The sequence below is a fragment of the Tupaia chinensis genome, unplaced genomic scaffold (genome assembly GCF_000334495.1).
Source record: "Tupaia chinensis unplaced genomic scaffold, TupChi_1.0 Scaffold000451_2, whole genome shotgun sequence".
NCBI lineage: Eukaryota > Metazoa > Chordata > Mammalia > Scandentia > Tupaiidae > Tupaia > Tupaia belangeri.
In genome coordinates this window covers 1,380,289-1,399,065 of record NW_006159958.1, presented here as the reverse complement: position 1 = coordinate 1,399,065, position 18,777 = coordinate 1,380,289, and the positions used below count along the sequence as shown (strand labels likewise).

At 38.6% G+C, this 18,777-nt stretch overlaps 1 protein-coding gene and 2 pseudogenes across 2 annotated transcripts in view; 2 read left to right on the top strand and 1 right to left on the bottom strand.

Annotated features, from left to right (window-relative positions):
• Positions 1-18,777, top strand: part of ULK4 (unc-51 like kinase 4) — a 685,490-nt gene that overhangs the window by 111,916 nt on the left and 554,797 nt on the right. The gene's annotated exons all lie outside the window — the stretch shown is intronic.
• Positions 5,690-10,232, top strand: LOC114009069 (nucleolar protein 56-like; annotated as a pseudogene).
• Positions 13,693-14,262, bottom strand: LOC102485201 (cell division control protein 42 homolog pseudogene; annotated as a pseudogene).

Here is an 18,777-nt window from a genome sequence, read left to right as displayed (position 1 = left end):
TCCCTACACTTTTGAAATCCCTGCTTGTATAATTGCACTTATTGTGGGGGTAAGATAAAAATATGCAGTGGACTATATTAAATACATACATGCAAAAGAATGAAATACTGAAACTCAAAGGAAAAGGAGGTTTTCTAGAATCCCTTTAACAATGTAAAAGAAATTTAAAAAACTTTCAAAACTTAAGTTATTGCCTAGTAAAGAATGATTAATTTTAATATCTGGGATTATATCTTATATCCTATTTCTTTGTTCCCTATAAACCCCATGTTTTTCATTGGACACATATTATAAAGAATAATAGTTGGTAGCCATTTATACCGTTATTATGAAATATTTACTGTCAATGCAAAATAGTTTTATATTTTGGTAACACACTTGCTCATTTCTTTGGTGTGTGTGGCAAATCTTGTGTATTTTTCATGAAGGGCAGAATAGTCTAGAGCTCAATAGTTTTTGAAAACTTTATATTGCATATTTGAAAAGCAGATCAATTTGTGCTTTGGCAGCATAGATACTCACACTGTCCCTACAAAACAGATAGACTAGAAAATTACTGTTCTCTCTATAAAAGGTTACATTCTTACTAAAGTAATTCTATTATTGCAGTTTTTGAAATGGCAAATTTGTCTAATGCATTCAGGACATAGTCAAGGTAAAAGAACTTTTAAGTCTTTTAGCAAAAGCAGTTTGAAAATATTTTGCCCACATGCAGAACCGGTTTTCTAGCACTTACCTGGTATTTCTGAATGTTAATCCTTTCTTGTGAAATATACCTCTTACACAGAAGAGGATATGAAATGTATATGAATAGGTAGAAACACACTCCCTCCTCAAAAAAAATAAAATAAAAAGATGAGTAGCCCAAAGAATTCCTTTTCCTTGGAATCAGCAGTTGGCCTAGTGGCTATGTCACTGGACTCCCACGTAGTCGACCACAGTTCGAGTCCCAGACCCGGTGGCTTAACCTCACGCTGGGCACGTGTGTGTGTGTGCGTGCCCAAGATCCTGAGAGGAGAATGGAGGAGAAGGGATTGCGGCGTGGCCATCCCCCCTGGGGGGTGATTTCTCGCTTTCTGTCTCTCTGTCTCTCTCTGTCTGTCTGGCGAGCGCACGTGCCCTATAGCAAAAAAAACCTCTCAAAAAAAAAAGAATTCCTTTTCCCTCTTGCATCTTATTATCCTTTCTTTCAAGGACTAACCACCATTCTGACTTTGGCAATAAACATTCTCAAATTTTTCTTTAAAGTGTTTTCATCTTTGAATGTATTGCTAAATATTAACTAGTTTTATTTTTCTTTTTCTGGAGAGATTTTTGCCCCAACCCATGTCTTCTTTTTTAACATTTGATTGAATCAGATAAAATTTTTGTCAGTCTGATGGGCATTAAGTTCTTTCTTACAGTAGTTTTAATGTGCATATTCCTGATTATTAGACAAAATGACCATCTTTTTCTGTTTAGTTTTGGGGGTTTCTATCGCCCCCTTTTAAAAGTTCATTTATTCCTTTTCTTTTCTTTAAATGCTAAAATATTTACTATTAAGTGTACATACAGAAGTAAAAGCAAATTATTCATTGTTTTGACAGACTCAAAAACTGATTTTTATCAGGAAATCAGTCATAGCATTAAGCGATTTCTATTCTAGGCAACTAGGGAAGAATGACCAGTTTCGGTTCTTTGCAAGGGGCATAAAAATAAGCAATACTGGGACCAGCAGTTGACATAATGGCTATGTTGCTGAACTCCCATGTAGTTGACCATGGTTCGAGTCCCAGACCCAGTGGCTTAAACTCAGGTCGGGCCGGGTGTGTGTGTGTGTGTGTGTGTGTGTGTGCGTGTGTGCCCAAGATCACGAGATGAGAATGGAGGAGAAGGGATTGCGGCGTGGCAATCCCCCCTGGGGGATGATTTCTCACTGTTTCTGTCTGTCTTTCTGGTGAGCGCACGCTCCCTATAGCAAAAACCTCTCCAAAACAAACAAAAAAAAGGCAATACTTGGCAAGGTTGCAGAAGCCAGAGTGGAATTAATCAAGACAACTTTTTTTTTTTTTTTTTACTGTATCTATTTGTCTTTATTAAGCAATAGATCTATTAGAGATTATTCAAATAACTACACATAAAATGCTCTGTTTTATAACTGAACATTATTTAATTGAATGGATATAACATAATTTACTTAACCTTCCCTCTGTTGATGAATATAAAGGTTATTTTTTTATTAATTTATTTTACATTCATTCACTGAGTATCATCACAGCATACAAACTGTGATTTTCCATTGACAATACACTACATAGTGCCTTAATCATGCATGTTATCGTCGACAAATAATTTTCTATTTCTCATTTCATAAATATATGTATATATATTTTTTTAAATTCTTTTTTTTTTAATTCTTTTTTTTTTTGGAGAGGTTTTTCACTGTAGGGCGCGTGCGCTCGCCAGACAGACAGAGAGAGACATAGAGACAGAAAGCGAGAAGTCACCCCCCAGGGGGGATGGTCACGCCGCAATCCCTTCTCCTCCATTCTCCTCTCGGGATCTTGGGCACGCACGCACACGCGCCCGGCGTGAGCTTTAAGCCACCGGGTCCGGGACACGAACCGCGGTCGACTACGTGGGAGTCCAGCGACATAGCCATTACGCTAACTGCTGGTTCCCAATATATGTATATATATTTTTAACATTTATCCCCCTATTTCTTACCCTCTGCCATTTTCCACCCTCCTCCCACACTGTCTTTGGGATCTGCAGTTGCATTCCATTCCTTTTTAATTTTTTTCCTCACATTTTATTGATTCACAAAATATCTTAATCTAACTACTTTCAATAGCAAGTTCAGCCGATATATACATATTTGTGAACACATCTCTGACTTTAGGTGTGAAACTCTGAGTAGAATGAAAATACTATGAAGTAACACCTAGCTGATGCTATATAGCTTACTGCGGTAATTAAATAGGTATTTTTTAAATATCTTTTTTAATTTCAAGAAAAGCAGTTTTAGCTTTAATAAGTCAAAATTTAAAAAATGCTAAGAGATTTGCTTAAAACTTAAAGCCAGGAAACAGATTAGGATTGTGTTCAAATAGAAGGTACATGTACCTATTGGCAGCTCAAGACAAGACGAAAATCCTTCAATCTGGAAAACAAAGCATAGAAGAAAATCAGTAATGTTTTAGTTAAAAGTCCTAAGATTCTATTTCACCAGTTCAGTCTTACATATTTAATCTATCTTCAGTTGTGGTCTAATCTTCCTGTTTAAATTCTGGAACATAGCATTCTATTCCAGACTTGTCCCTATCATTAAGTTGGCCATTTTCTTAGTTGTTCTTATTTCTGTGTGTCTGCATTTAGTTTTCCTGGTATGACATTCCTTTTAAAACTTCTTGGAGATCTGGTCTGGTGTCGGTAAATTCCTTCAGGTTTTGTTTATCTGAGAATGTTCTTGTCTTTTCTTCCTGGATAATCTTTCTGGGTACAGTATTCATGGTTGAAATTTTTTTTTTCCCCTTAACATTTTTAATATATTTTCCCATTCTTTCCTTGCTTGCACTATTTCTGATGAGAGGTCTGATATTAGCCTGATGGGATATTGTTTGTAGGTAACTTGATGTTTCTCTGTTGCCAATTTTGGTATTTTTTTTCTCTGTCTGTGGTTTTGGTCAATCAGGCTATGATGTGCCTTGGAGATCTTGGATTGATTCTATTTGGGGTCCTTTGTATTTCTTGGGACTGGATCTTTGAATGCCTCCCTAGGTTTGGAAAATTTTCTTCCAGGATTTCATGGAATAGATTATCAATACCTTTATGAGTCTTTTTACCTTTTGGGGGTATCAATTATCTGGATATTTAACTGTATCTAGTATTTCTCATATATTATTCTCACTTTTGGGAGCTATTTTCTCAGTCTTCGTGGTGGATTTTTCTAGGTCAGCGATTCTGTCTTCTACATCCGAGATTCGATCCTCTGAATGGTCTAGTCAACATTCAGTACTTTCAAGGGAGGTTTTAATTTTGTGTATTACAACTCTCATCTCTCACAGCTTTTTTGATTCTTTCTCATGATCTCTCAGATTGTGCAAGAACTTCCTCACCTCCTGGAAATCATCGGCTCTTTTCTCCTGCGTCTTCTGGAGCTCATTGTCTCTCTTCTCTTGTATCTCTGTTAGCTGTGTCACTATGAATGTTCTAAATTCGTTATCTGACATTTCCTTGAGTTCCATTGTACTGTCCGTAGGTGAAGAGGAGTTATTCTTTTCCCTCGAAGGAGAGGTATTTTCTTGCTTTCTCAAATTTCTTGTGCCTCTGCAGTGGTTTCTGGTCTTCTGATGGGTTGTGTGTTTTTTTCCTAGTTCTTGAAGTTCAGTCTGAGCGTTTAGAGGGTGCCGGGGGAGGTGATCTACAATCTCTCTTCTTTTCCATTTTTCACTCTTTGTCCATCAGATTCAGTGGGAATTGAGGAGTATTCTGACCCCAATAGTATTCAGATGTTTGGATACTGTTCACTTGGACCTGTCTAGACACTCAGTGCGTGGAGGCTGAGCAGCCAATGGATTAAGTTAAAAGAAAAAGATGAAGAAAAGAGAAGAGGAAAGAAGAAAAATAAGTAAAGAAAAAAGAAAAAAGAAAGGAAAAAGACAAACATTATTATATTTTAATTTTAAGAGGTAAAAAATGAAAATTGTGTGGTGCTTAAAAGCAGTATTTCACAGCTCAAGTTCAGTAGCCATGTCAGAATGGTCCTGGGTTTGTGCCTCTCCGAAATGGGAATTGGGAAAGGCACTGATTAGCAATTTAAAGGAGGGACTTGAGAGCCCAGAGAATACTTTATCTTAAAAAAATTAAAAATTAAAAAAGAAAAGAGACAGAAGGGAGACACAGAGAGACAGACAGATATGGAGAGAAGGATACAGGGGTTGCCCTACCAATCTAGAAATGAATCTGGAGGGAGAAGTCTCAGCAGAAAATCTTCAATTTCAGTCCCTGAAAACAATATTTCACAGCTGAAGTTCAGTAGCCATCTCAGAATGGGCCTGGGTTTGTACCTCTCATTCCTTTCCTTCTTGAATGAGAGATTTACAGAGAGAAAAAGGACAGACACAGCTCCTCAACAGGGCCTCTGCTCCATGATTAAACCCCAACTCCCAGCCTCCTGTAGGTTACAGGCACGTGTGTTCACTAGAAAGGCAGGGAGAGACAGAGAGACGGAAAGGGAGAAATCACCCCTTGGGGGGATGGCCATGCTGCAATCCCTTCTCCTCTGTTTTCCTCTCGGGATCTTGGGCACGCATGCACATGCACCTGGTGTGAGTTTTAAACCACCAGGTCTGGGACTCAAACTGCATTCAGTGATTTGGGAGTCCAGCGACATAAACATTTTTTCATCTACTAGTCCCTAAACTAGTTGGTTTTTAATGCTGAACTCTATACAAATGGAATGACACCCTATTCTTCTGAGATTTTGTTTTTTTTTTTTGCTTAAAGCTAGGTTGAGGTTGATGCATGCTGATTATGTAAACTATAGCTTATTTGTATCATTGTATAGTATATTACTATCAGAACAATTCCACACACACACACACACACACACACATATACACACATTCAATACATGCTGTTGACAGAAATAACCAAACTCTGTAACAAAATTTTAAAAAGTTTATTCATCACAAGATTGTGACCGATCATGGCCCCTAAGCACACTCTCTGGGAGCCCGGAGACAGTGTTCCGCCGGGCTTTGATACAGCAACTGTTGTATTTTGTTTTGAGAGCAAGAAATACAAAGAAAACTGTAAATCAACACATGGAGCTTTTATATTGGCCTGGCCCCAAAAGGCAGAACATGTAGAAGCAGAGCTTCTGGGTTATGGGTGGGCTTAGAAATTCTTAGATTAGTAACTGGGTAAAAGCATAAGTTTGTTTCAGAAAGACTTGAAGTCAGCAGAAAAGAATGTCTGAGTTTAGCTTTAACAGAGATAAGAAGGCTTTGCTGTACTTTCACTTGATGCTGCAGAGTCAGAGTCAGGACGTCGGGAGCATCTCACAGTCACTGGATCACGTGGTCTGCTTTAGCAAGATCAACTGCCTATTATATTAACTAGCAGACTCTTTCCGGCCTCCTAGGGACAATTAAGAACAAAAGAAAGTGGTCAGCTTCAGTCCTCAGTACACACCCATACATGTGAGTACTCCTACCTGCAGGGTATAGGGGTACTTATTAACTCACTTTTTTTTTTTTTTTAATTGCCAAAGAGTTCTTGTGCTTGCCAGAGAGAGACAGAGTCAGAAAGAGAGAGAAAGAAAGAACCAACCACCAGAAAGATGGGCACGCCATAACCCCTTCTCAGGACTTTGAGCACACACGCACATGTGCCTAGCATGTTTTATAGGCTGCAGGTCCAGGACTCAAGCCCTGAAGTCGGCCATGTGTGATCCAGTGCCTTAACCACCATGCCACCTGATGGCCCCAACCTCTATCTTCTTTAACATATGATCTAATCAGACTGAATTTTTGTAAATCTAATGGGCATTAAGTCTTTTTTTAAAGAAAAGAAAACCCAGAACTCTCCCACGTGTGTCGGCCTTGCAAAGCCTTGAGTTACTGCCACACCTCTGTCCAGCCCCTTTTAAAGAAAGAGATACCTGGGGCTGGGTAGGACCAGCCAGTTGGCATGGTCATTAAGGTAGCTGAATCCCACATGCACAGTTTGAGTCTAGGACTCAGCAGCTTGAAAAACATGATGGGTACATGTGCCTGGGTGCCCCAAATCCAAGAGAATGGAGGAGAAGGGATTATTGTGTGGTCATGCTCAATGTAGGGGTGCTTTCTCACTTCCCCTCTGTTTCTTTCCAGCTAGTGCGTGTTCTTTATAGCAAAAATAAAAAAAATAAAAAAAGGAAAATAGTGCTGGATGAAGACATCAGTACCTCCTCTATGTGTGTCAGGGGTCAGGGGATGGTAAGGGAATCACTTCCCAGAGCCGGTGAACATCATCAACAGTGCCATGCACATGCATTCCCACCTCGCCCAGCTTCCTTGGAAACTGAAGGGAGCAGAATGAGGAAAAGTTGGAGAAGCCATAGGAGCCAGTAATAGATGGGGCCCGGCAAGGCTATTCTGAGTGCCTTGTGGTCCTCCATGGACTTGGACATGTCTGTCATTGACCTGATAAACACCGACAGCTTCTCCAGTTGTATGGGGTGTCTGTGTCAGAGTGTTGCCAGAGCCTTCTCACTCACCATGCTCCAAGGTGAGCCAGGTAACCCTCAGCCTGTCAGCCTTATTGAGGGTACCCACTGTGGGTACCAGTCTCGTGGCCCTTGCCGGCAGCCTCACCAACCTGGACACGTATCCAGCATCCACAGAGTGGACCCTTGGGGCTGAGAAGACTCACTGTGTGCATGGCCCTGAATACAAGGAATAGCACTCCAAAATATGGCCTCATTTTTCACTCTACCTTCATTGAGCAAGCTGTTGCCGGGAGCAAAGGCCTCATCCCCTGATACCTGGCAAACAAGTGCAGGATTGCCTCAAACTGCTTCTCTCAGGTGCCCACAAATGTCTTTTAGGGGAGAAGCTTTGAGAACAAGTCAAGAAGTAGCTCTCCTGTGAGACAGAGATTAGACAAGAGAGTCTGGATGTCAGGAAGGAAGGAAGGAAGGAAGGAAGGAAGGAAGGAAGGAAGGCAAGTTCAGCAGAAGTAGCAGCATCTCAGTAGAGATGGCTGGGGAGCAGGAGAAGAAATGCTTGAAGAAGGAGAAGAAACAGTTGGCTGCGCTTGCCCTGGCATCTCTGCCAAACAGCAGTAGTGCTCAGGAGGAGGAGGAGGGACAGGGAAAAAACCCAGAGGAAGTAGAAACCAAAGCCCAGGAAGCTCAAGTGAATGGAATGGAAGACTTAACAATCTCACATCAAACTGAAGAGAAAGAAAGACTTTTCGTAGGAGGTGGTGGTTAACAAGCTTGACCTAATGGGGGAAAATGAGTGATCTTGAAGAGAAGGCTGGCGGCACAAGTCTTCTCAAGAGGAGGAAGTCTTCACTCAAGAAGGAAGCTGACCCTTAAGAGGCGGGCAACGGGGGTGTCCCTGAGAAAAAGGAAACTCTCTTTCAAGGAGGATGCAGTCAGCAGTGGACCTGGAGAGGCCGCTGGCAGCAGGAGCAGCTGGAAGAAAAAGAACACAGTGGTCCCCGAAAGATTGGAATGGCTAGTCCCTGGGGGGGGGGACAGACCCAAAGTTCCATTTCCCAGCCCTTGTTTTCGTCCCGAGGGAGTAGGATAAATTTACACATATACACAAAAGTGCTTGTCTATTCTTAAACTTCATTTTCTCCATTGCTTTGTAGGAACCCTGTACCCTTACTGATGTCCCATATGCATGCGGAATAGGGAGGCTGAGAAAGTTGACTTTTTTTTTTTTTTTCTGAGTAGGTAGCATCTTACTCTACAGTGCATTTAGGAGCTGAAAATAGCTCCTGGAAAATTTCCACATGCTTAGAGAAGATTAATTCATACATTTGTATCTAATCAGCCACATCTTTTTTTTTTTTTTTAGCTTGCATAATAGTCTGTATGATTATGAATACTGAACTGACACCTGGCGTATGTTGTATTTAAAAATGTGAGGTTCAAAAAATAAACTGCTGCCTTATTATGATTGCTGAACAATACTTCATTAGATAATTTTGATGTAAAAATTTCCTTTAAGAGAAATTTAGGTTTCATTTTGAAATTAGTGCTCTTTGTTCTTATTTTTGCAAAAAAACCAGTGGTAAATTGTTTATATATTTAATTAGAAGAGACTAGGCTTGAATTTAAAAACTAGATACGTTAGCTATTCTGTTGGGTCATAAGAAAAGTCATGATCTGTGTTTTTCTGCGTAAAAATGCATCATGACTTTTCCAGTGACCAAATACATACTATCTTTGAAATGTTTTCGATACTACTTACCTCGAAAGAAGAACAGAGGTGAGTTAAAGCTTGTAGGTAGGGTAAGTGTGAAAATGCACAGTTGTATTTTCTGGTGTTGGTGGTGGTTTTTAAAATCTATGTTTAATCTTCCTAATGAAGAAACGCATGTGCCACCAACATGAAGCTCTCTGTGGGTACTCACAGTTCCTCTGGCCATTAATGCAGTGAAGGTGGGCAGTGTGAGTATGGAATAGGAATGACACAGTGGTTTCTCTTTCGAGTATCACTGTGAATGTACTAATTCAAAGATTTGTAATTTTCTGGATATTATTAGTATTGTCCTGTAGAAAAGGGCTTAGCTAATGAGTGGAGTTACTGACTTTGTCTTGAAGTGAACTTTTGAGAATGGTATAGAGAAAGCGATCCCCAGCTAGAGCCCAGTGGGGTAGATGGGCTTCCAGGGAGTCCCTGGAGTCAGACGCACACAGAGTGTGCTGTTTTTTTTTTTTTTTTTTTTTTTGAGAGATTTTTCACTATAGGGCGCGTGTGCTCGCCAGACAGACAGAGACATAGAGACAGAAAGTGAGAAATCACCCCCCAGGGGGGATGGTCACGCCGCAATCCCTTCTCCTCCATTCTCCTCTCGGGATCTTGGGCATGCACGCACACGCGCCCGGCGTGAGTTTTAAGCCACCGGGTCTGGGATGTGAACTGTGGTCAACTACGTGGGAGTCCAGCGACATAGACATTACGCTAACTGCTGGTTCCCAGAGTGTGCTGTTTTCATTGCAGGGCTGAGGTTCGTGCCTCCTCCCCTCCTGTAGCAGCTGTACTCACAGGGGTGGCCCCAGAATGTGGCTCTGCTGCTTTTGGCATGCAAGAACTGATGAATTATCAGTAGTATCGCCCCTCAAGGATTTGCATTGGCTGGATTTCTGTGTAAATTTTTTATGTTCCATTGATCGTTTTGTTTATTACATATTGGTATATTTATCAAAATCCATAGGTCTTCTGTTTCTTTCTTACTTAATGCCTGATCTAGTTTTTCTGTTTATCTTTTTATTATTTTTAAAAGGCTTAATGGTATTATGGTTAGAGAAAATAATGTTTATATGAGTCCAAGCCTTTGAAATCTATTGAAATTTTCCTATTGAGTAAGTATTAAAAAAAGTATTGAGTAAGTAAATTCGGTCATTGTTGAGTGATTTTTTTTTCTCTTTAACCCACTAGGTCAAGCTTGTTAATCTTCTAGATAGATAGATATAGATCCGTATCTGTGTTGATTGTTTTTTGCCTTTTTGTTGCATCAGATACTGAGATGTGTGTTTAAATTGCCCTGTTTTGTAGGGTTACACTTTTGTCATAATTTGCTTTTATAAAAGTATTTTGAGTGTTAGCTATTAGGTATATAGAAAATATAGAAAATTTAGAGGTTTTTCCTTTGTTTTGTGTAGTTTTTATCATTATGGTGTAACATTTAAAAACGTTCAATAGTACTTTTAACCTAAAGATTATGCTGTCTGATATTAACTAACCAGACTTCTTTTGGTTAGATATGACTAGTGTTATATTTTCCCAGACTCTTTTTCAGCCTTTCAATCATTCTGTTTTATGTCTTTTTGCATTGTTTATTTAAAGAAAAAAATCTGGGGCTGGCAGATGGCGTGGTGGCTAAGGGTGCTGGACTCCCACATGGCCGACCATGGTTCAACTCCTGGACCTGGCAGCTTGCTTTCTCACTTTCTCTCCCTTTTCTCTCTCTTGTTCTGTTCTTCTCTGGTCAAATTAAAATAAATAAATAAAGCTAAAGAAAATGATTCTTTAAAAAAGCTGTTTTATAATCATTTTAACTATAGCATATACAACGTTTACATTTGAAGTTGTAGGCATAATTGTATTTATAGCTGTCATTTTATTTCATGCTATTTGTTCCATCTGTTCTGTATTATTTTTTATTTCATGTCCTTTTTTTTTTCTGATTCCTTTTACTTTTGTGGTCATTCTATTGCTTTTGTTTTGGGAATTTAAATTTTTTTTTTTCTGTGAATACAGTTGTAGGTTGGCAATACTTTTCTGTTAACAATTTAGTGTTTCACTGACTTCTGGAGTAGTGGTGGCTGCTAACAAGCCAACTGTCAAAGCACCTGTGGCCCCTTTGAAGGAAATACTTGGAAATCAACTTAGGGCCCACATGTGCTTTTAACTTCTGGTGGACTTTCAGTCCTTCAGTTCTTCCCTCACCTCCATTCTCAAATTACCCCTTCAGCCCCCAGCTCAGATTGGTGGGATATCAGGAAGATGGGAGAATTATTTTTTGTTCTCATTTATCATACTTAGTTGTAATCACTTGGAGCTTTTCATTTTAATTGGGTCTGCATAGGGGATTTTTGTGTATTTCTTTTTCCCCTTAATGAAAAAGTGAGAGGGAGGTAAAAAGAGAGACAGAGATGAGTATTTTTGATAGGGTCTGGCTATGTGTGACCCTCTGCCCTAACCTCCCAATTCAGTGTGCTCAGACTGACTGGGGAACTGAACTTGGGGCTCTCATGCAGCTTCCATTCTCCCAAGTGGTAGTATTGTCTCTGGACCACAGGGCCTGGGCCTGGGTAGGGGATTCTTCCTTTGACTTGCTACTTATGTGTCAGCCTTGCCTCTCACTCCTTGTGTTTACCTTCTTGGACAAATGCTTTTGAGGCAAGCACCATCTGCGATGTTCAGGGCACTTCTCAGAGTTCTCTCCTGCAGTCACTGGCCTAAGAATCTGGTATTGATTTACAGATGGTTTTAAGAAGGTTTGCTTGCTTGTTTTCTTGTTTTATTTTTACTATTTTCAGAGGCATAGTGTTGTCTAGGTGTCTATTTCTGTTGTAAGAAATTAAAATATTTGGACCAGCAGATGGCACAGTGGTTACATCACTGGACTCTCACATGGCTGACTGTGGTTTGAGTTCTGGACCTGATGACTTGAAACTCAAGCTGGGTGCATCTGTGCGTTCATGCCCAAAATTCTGAGAGGAGAATGGAGGAGAAGGGATTGCAGCATGGCCATTGCGCTGGGGGGTGATTTGCTTCTTTCTGTCTCTCCAATGAGTTCACATGCCTTATAGTAAAAATCTCTCAAAAAATTTAAAATCTTATGTTCTTGGCTCAGTTATTTACTAAAACAGTAAACTATGGAAACTAAGTGCATCTTTTATCTAAATGCCATAGTTTTACTAACTCTGCAAATGTGAAAATAATGCCAATACGTTGGCAGTTAAATATGGTGTTTTTATTGGAGAAGTAGTTGTGTAGACTTAAAATATATTGGCAGTCAAACTTTTGTTTTTTAAAGAGATTTTTGGTATAGGGCACCTGCGCTCACTGTAGAGACTGAGAGAAACCAAAAGATAGAAGGTGAGAAATCACCCCCAAGGGAGGTGACCCCACCTCAGTCCTTTCTCCTCCATTGTCTTTTGGGATTTGGGGCACACATGCACACACCTGGAGTGAGTTTCAAGTCACTGGGTCTGGGACTCAAACCATAGGTGGCTACATGGGAGTACAGGAGTACAGTGCCTTAACCACTTCGCGAACTGCTGGCCCTGCCAAACTTTCTTTTTTGTTAAGACTGCCTAAAATACATGAAATCTACTTAGCACCATTAAAACTTGTACAGATGCGCATTAATAAGCCTAGCTAGTTTACAAATAATCATAGCTTTTATTGTCAGGATTTAGGACAATTGAGGGATCTAGTTACATCACCCTGTTTATTTTCTCTTTTCAAAAAATATTTAACTTCTTAGCTCTCTGATGCTATTTTATCTTGCTAATTCTTACCTTTTCCCCAACCCACATAAGACAAACCAATCACCAGCAGCCATCTGTATTTGATTTCTGAGAAGCCTCTTTTTTTTTTTTTTTTTTTTGACAGGGTGGAAAAAAGTCTTTTAATTACGACCTCAATCCATTTTGTGTATTTCAAAAGGTGCAATACTTTTCTTAATTTATCAGTGAAAGAGGTTAGAAATTAACTTCCAAAGAAATCAGCAAATGGCAAACAAATTTCCTTGAAAGTCACAGTCATGTATATAGTGCATCCTAGGAAAGAGGAGGCTCAAGACAGGTTCCACCCACTTTCATCAAATACTGGATCTACTCCAGGGCGGAGAGAAAAGGCAACTTTCTAAAAGGAGTATGTTCTTAAATGAGGCATTTTCTATACTCCTTCCTAAGAGCACCAGGTAGGGAAGATGTTTTTCTAAACTAGACCTGGAAAGTGGAATGTGGAATCAATCCATCCTCCTCCCCTTAAGGGCTGTCCACTGGTTAATGAATTTAAAAAACAAGACTAAAAAACAACCCCTTCCCACTCCCCCCCAAAAATAAGAAAGAAGAAAAAAAAAAGACCAAAAAAGAAAACCCCCAAAAAAACAAAACACTAAGATGTCCCAGATTTACTCTCCTGAGTGGAACCAGGGAGCAGCTTCAACAATTCAGATTAGTCTGTTACAGAGCTTTTAAACAAAACAAAGCAAAAAAATTTGAAACAACAAAACAAAAACTAGTACTGATTGCTTTTCTGACAATATGCAATGACTCAAAATTAACTAGTATCAGAAGAGAGAGGGAGACCATACCTATGGGCCTTGTCTCACATGAGTGCATGTCGGGAGGTGTGGAACATTTATCATTATTGCAAAAAACAAATTTTAATTTTTAATCTTTAGCTTGATTAAACATTGCTTTTAGTATGATGCTGACACCAGTTATGCAGAAGGACCCTGGAGAGTTGCTCATAGCGGTTCACACCTGCGACTCTTCTTGGGTTCCGGAGGCTCCAGGGCAGCCAGTACTGCTTCATCAGATACATTCTGTAGGCCTCTCTGTGTGAGTGCAGAACACTCCACGGACTGACAGCCTTCAGGTCACGGGCCAGCTATTCAGCAGTCTCTGGAGTGATGGCTTCTGTTTGTTCTTGGCAAGTTTCTCAATAGTAGAAGGGTCATCTCTGAGATCAATTTGGGTCCCAACAAGCAAGAAAGGAGTCTCTGGACAGTGATGAGTTATCTCAGGCACCCACTTTTCATTCACATTTTCAAATAAGGACGGAGAGACCACTGAAAAGCAAACAGAAATACATCTGTTTGTGGGTAACTCAGTGGTCGTAATCTGTCATAATCCTTTTGCCCTGCAGTCTCAAAAAGCCCAAGAGTATATGGCTTTCCACCAATCTTAACTGTGACTGTATAGTTGTCAAAAACAATTGGTACATATTCAGATGGAAATTTGTTTGTTGTGTAGAATATAAGGAGAGACATGTTCTACCCACAGCACCGTCGCCCAGCGCACTTAATTGTCTGCATTGCGGAAGTAGTTGTGTATCCACTTTAAATATTTCCAATTTGATGCTGACCTTAGCTCCTCTACCAGGAGTTGGCAACACTGCCTGAGAAGTCTCTTTGTATCTTTTGCATAATTTTTTTTCTCTTTTCTATTGTTTGTTTATGTCTTTTTTCCCCCTCTTTTCTGTTTGCTTTTCTTTTTCCTTTTCCTTTTACCTTTCTCACTTTTTTGTTCAGCCTCCATATACTGAGTTTCTAGACAAGTCTAGTTACATAGAAGTCACATATCTGAATAATTTTAGGGTCAGATGAACCCTCAATTTCCATCGCATCTGCTGCACAAAGGGAGGAAAACGGTACTGCAAGGAGATTGCAGATCACTTCCTCCTGCATGCTTCTGAATGCTCAGGTTTAACTCCAAAAACCAGGAAAAAAGTATAATCCATCAGATGACCAGAAACCACCACAGAAGTACAAGCAATGTGAGAAACCAAGAAAATATCTCTCCCCTAAGGGAAAAGAATAGCTCCTCATCCTCCACAGACAATACAAGGGAACTTGTGGAAATGTCAGATAAAGAATTTAAAATGTTCATAATGACAAAACTAACAGAGATGCAAGAGAAGAGAGAAAATGAATTCCAGAAGATGCAGGAGAAAAGAGACAATGAATTCCAGGAGGTTGAGGAAGTTCTTGCATGATCTGAAAGAGGAAATACACACCATAAGAAAGAATGAAATGGAAGTTTTAGAGATGAAGGCTGTAATAGGGGAAACCAAATCTTCCCTTGAAAGTATTAAAAGCAGATTAGATTATGCAGAAGATTGAATCTCAGATGTAGAAGATAGAACCTCTGACCTAGAAAAATTAGCCAAAAAGACTCAAAAAATAATCCTCCAAAATGAGAATAATATACAAGGAATAATATATGCCATTGAATGCCCAAACATCTGGATCATCAGTGTCCCAGAAGGTGAAGAAACTAATGAGGACATTGAGAATCTATTCCATGAAATCCGAAAGAAAACTTCCCAAATGTAGAGAGGCATTCAAAGATCCAGTCCCAAGAAATACAAAGGACCCCAAATAGAATCAACCCAAGATCTCCAAGGCACATCATAGCCAGATTGACCAAAACCACAGACAGAGAAAAAATACTAAAATTGGCAACAGAGAAACAACAAGTTATCTACAAACGGTATCCCATCAGGCTAATATCAGACCTCTCATTGGAAACAATGTGAGCATGGAAAGAATGGGAAAATATATTCAAAGTGTTAAGTGAAAAACAATTTCAACCAAGAATACTGTACCTGGCTAGATTATCCTTCATATGGGAAAAAAAGGCAAAAAACATTCTCAGATAAACAAAACCTGAAATAATTTACCAACACTAGACCAGCTCTCCAAGAAGTTCTGAAAGGAGTGCTATACTAGGAAAACTAAAGTTGGACACACAGAAATAAGAGTACAAAAAACAACCAAGAAAATGGCCAGCCTAATGGTAGGGACAAGTCTGGAGTTAAATGTTAACTTTCAGCATTTAAATGAAAAGATCAGACCACAGTAGCACTGCAAATTCAACAGAAGAGAGATTAATTACATGAGACTGAACTGGTGAAATAGAATTTTATGACTTTTGACTGAAGCATTACTGATTTCCTTCTATGCTTTTTTCTTTCTTTTTTTTTTTTTTTTCAAATTTAAGGATTTTTGTGTTCTCTTGAATTATTGATAGTTTCATCTACCTACTGTTTGAACTGAATCTTAACCTTTTTTCCTGGCTTTAAGTCTCAAGCAAATTTCTCTGAACATGTTTTGATTTTGAGTCTATTAAAACTAACACTTTTTCTTGAAATTAAAAAAATGCATTAAAAATACCTATTTGATGACTGCAGTAAGCTATATAGCCCTAGCTAGGTGCTACTTTATAGTATGTTCATCGTACTCACTGAGGTTTATGCCTAAAGTCAGACATGCGTTTATAGATATGCATATAACAGCTGCGCTTGCTATTGAAAGTATTTAGATTAATTAGGATTTTTAGTGAATCAATAAAATGTGGGGGGAACAAAGGCATGGAAAACAACTGTAAATTACCAGAGACAGTCTTGGAGGTGAGTGAGAAATGGCAGAGGGTAAGAGGTAGGGAATCAAGGGGTAAAAAAGCAAAATATATAAGAAACAAGAAATGGAAAGTTATTTGTTGACGATAACACGTATGGTAATATCTTTGATTGAGCCAATATACAGTGTATTCTGGATGGAAAATCTCATTTCGTATGCTGTAATGATGTGCAGTGAATGAACGTAAATAAATAAATTTAAAATAAAGAAGGAATATTCTCTACAAGAAAGAAGAAAAATATAAGAACCTTCCATCAGAATAATATAGTACTCTCCTTGTAACCTTTCTGTTGTCAGACATTTTATTTCTACCTATGTTATAAAACCTCACAATACATTGTTATTATTTTAAACAATCAACTGTGTTTTAAAGAGGTTCAAAAATTAAGGAAGTCTATTCTATTTACTCACATACTTAACTTTTTTAAAAATTACTATTTGTTTGTGTAGATCCAGTTTTCCTCTCAGTATCATTTTCCTCTCTCTCTGAAGGATTTTCTTCAGTAATTTTGTAGTGCAGTTCTACTGGTGTTGAATTTTCTCAGGTTTTGTCATTTCAGAAAAGCGTTCATTTTACTTTGTTTTTGAAAGCTGTTATTGTTGGGTATAAATTTATGGGTTGACAGTTATCTTTTTTTTCCCCCTTTTTATTTTGGTATTTTAAAGGTATTGCTCTCTTGCCTTATGATTGGTGTTGTTTCTGATGAAAAGTCTCGTCATCTTTATCTTTGTTTTTCTCTGTGGAATATGTCCTTTTACTCTAGCTGCTTGCACGATTTTCTCTTTATTACTGTTTGTATATGTCTTTTTTTTTTTTAAACAGTCTAATTATGATGTGATGTTTGCGTCTTCTGATTGGAGCTCATTGAGCTTCTTAGACCTGAAGTTAATTCATTTTCACGAATTGAAAAAAAAATTTTTTTTCAATTTATTTATTTGCATTCATTCACTGTATGTCATTACAGCATACAAAATGAGATTTTCCATCCAGAGTACACTGTATATTGTCTCAGTCAAGCACATCAACAAACATGTTATCATCAACAAATAATTTTCCATTTCTTGTTTCCTGTATGTTTTGCTTTTTTTCCCCCATCCTTGATTCCCTATCTCTTACCCTCTGCCATCTCCCACTCTCCTCCCTCACTGTCTCTGGTATCTATGGTTACTTTCTATACTGTTCCTCCCCCCATTTATTATTGAATTACTAAAGACCCTAATCAATCCAAATACCCTCAATTTTTAGCCAATATTTCAAGGATATTTTTGCCCCACCGCAGCCCTTGGGATTCTAATTGTACAGATATTAGGTCTTTTGAAGATGTTCCACAGTTCACTAATGCTCTGTTTGTTTCTTAACATCTTATTTCTATGTTTATTTTTGAATAGTTTTTATTGCTAATTGTTATATCTTCAATTTTGTGCTGTCTTAATTTGTGAATCCTAACCGGTCATTCAGTGTGTTTTTTTAGATTAGGCATTGCATTATTTATCCCTATACTTCTGACCTGTGTTATTTGTATATTTCCTATGCTTTTACTTATTATGCTTATGTTTTTTCTTCCTTTTTACATATATGGACTTTGTTTATAATAGCCATTTTAATATCTTCTACTAAATCTATTATTTTTATGGATTGAATTTTTAATTATGAGTCCCATTTTCCTGCTGCTTTGCATGCTTAGTAAATTTAATTAGATATAAGGCATCATGACTTTTATTTTGTTGAGTTCTTAAGTCTTGTGTATTCCTTTAAATACTTTTTTTTTTTTTGTACTTTTTTCTTGAGAGGTTTTTGCTATAGAGGGTGCGTGCGCTCACCAGAAAGACAGAGAGAGACAGAGAGATAGAAAGCGAGAAATCACTTCCCCAGGGGGATGGCCATGCTACAATCCCTTCTCCTCCATTCTCTTCTCAGGATCTTGGGCATGTACGCACACGCGCCCGGCGTGAGTTTTAAACCACCGGGTCTGGGACTCAAACAGCGGTCGGCTACGTGGGAGTTAAGCAACATAGCCATTACGCTAACTACTGGTCCCCTCTTTTTGTACTTCTTTATGTAACCTGAAAACAGTTTGATCCTTTTGAAGTTAACTACAGGCACTGGTAAAATGATCCAAAATAGCTTTGTCTAATTTGATCATATCACTGAGGCAATACTTTTCTTGGAACTCTGCTTAATTTCGCATATTTAGGTGGTTCTTTCTACTGTGGATGATTGGTATGCATTAGCTTGCTAGTGAATAATCAAATGATTATTTATAATAATTTCATATTAATGTGAAAGCGTTACTACACCTGCCAAGATTCCTAACACATTCAGGGGCAGATGATGTAGTCTTGGTTATTAAAACATCATTTGCTATGGTTATGAAGAAATGACATACTCATATTCCCTATACCAAATAT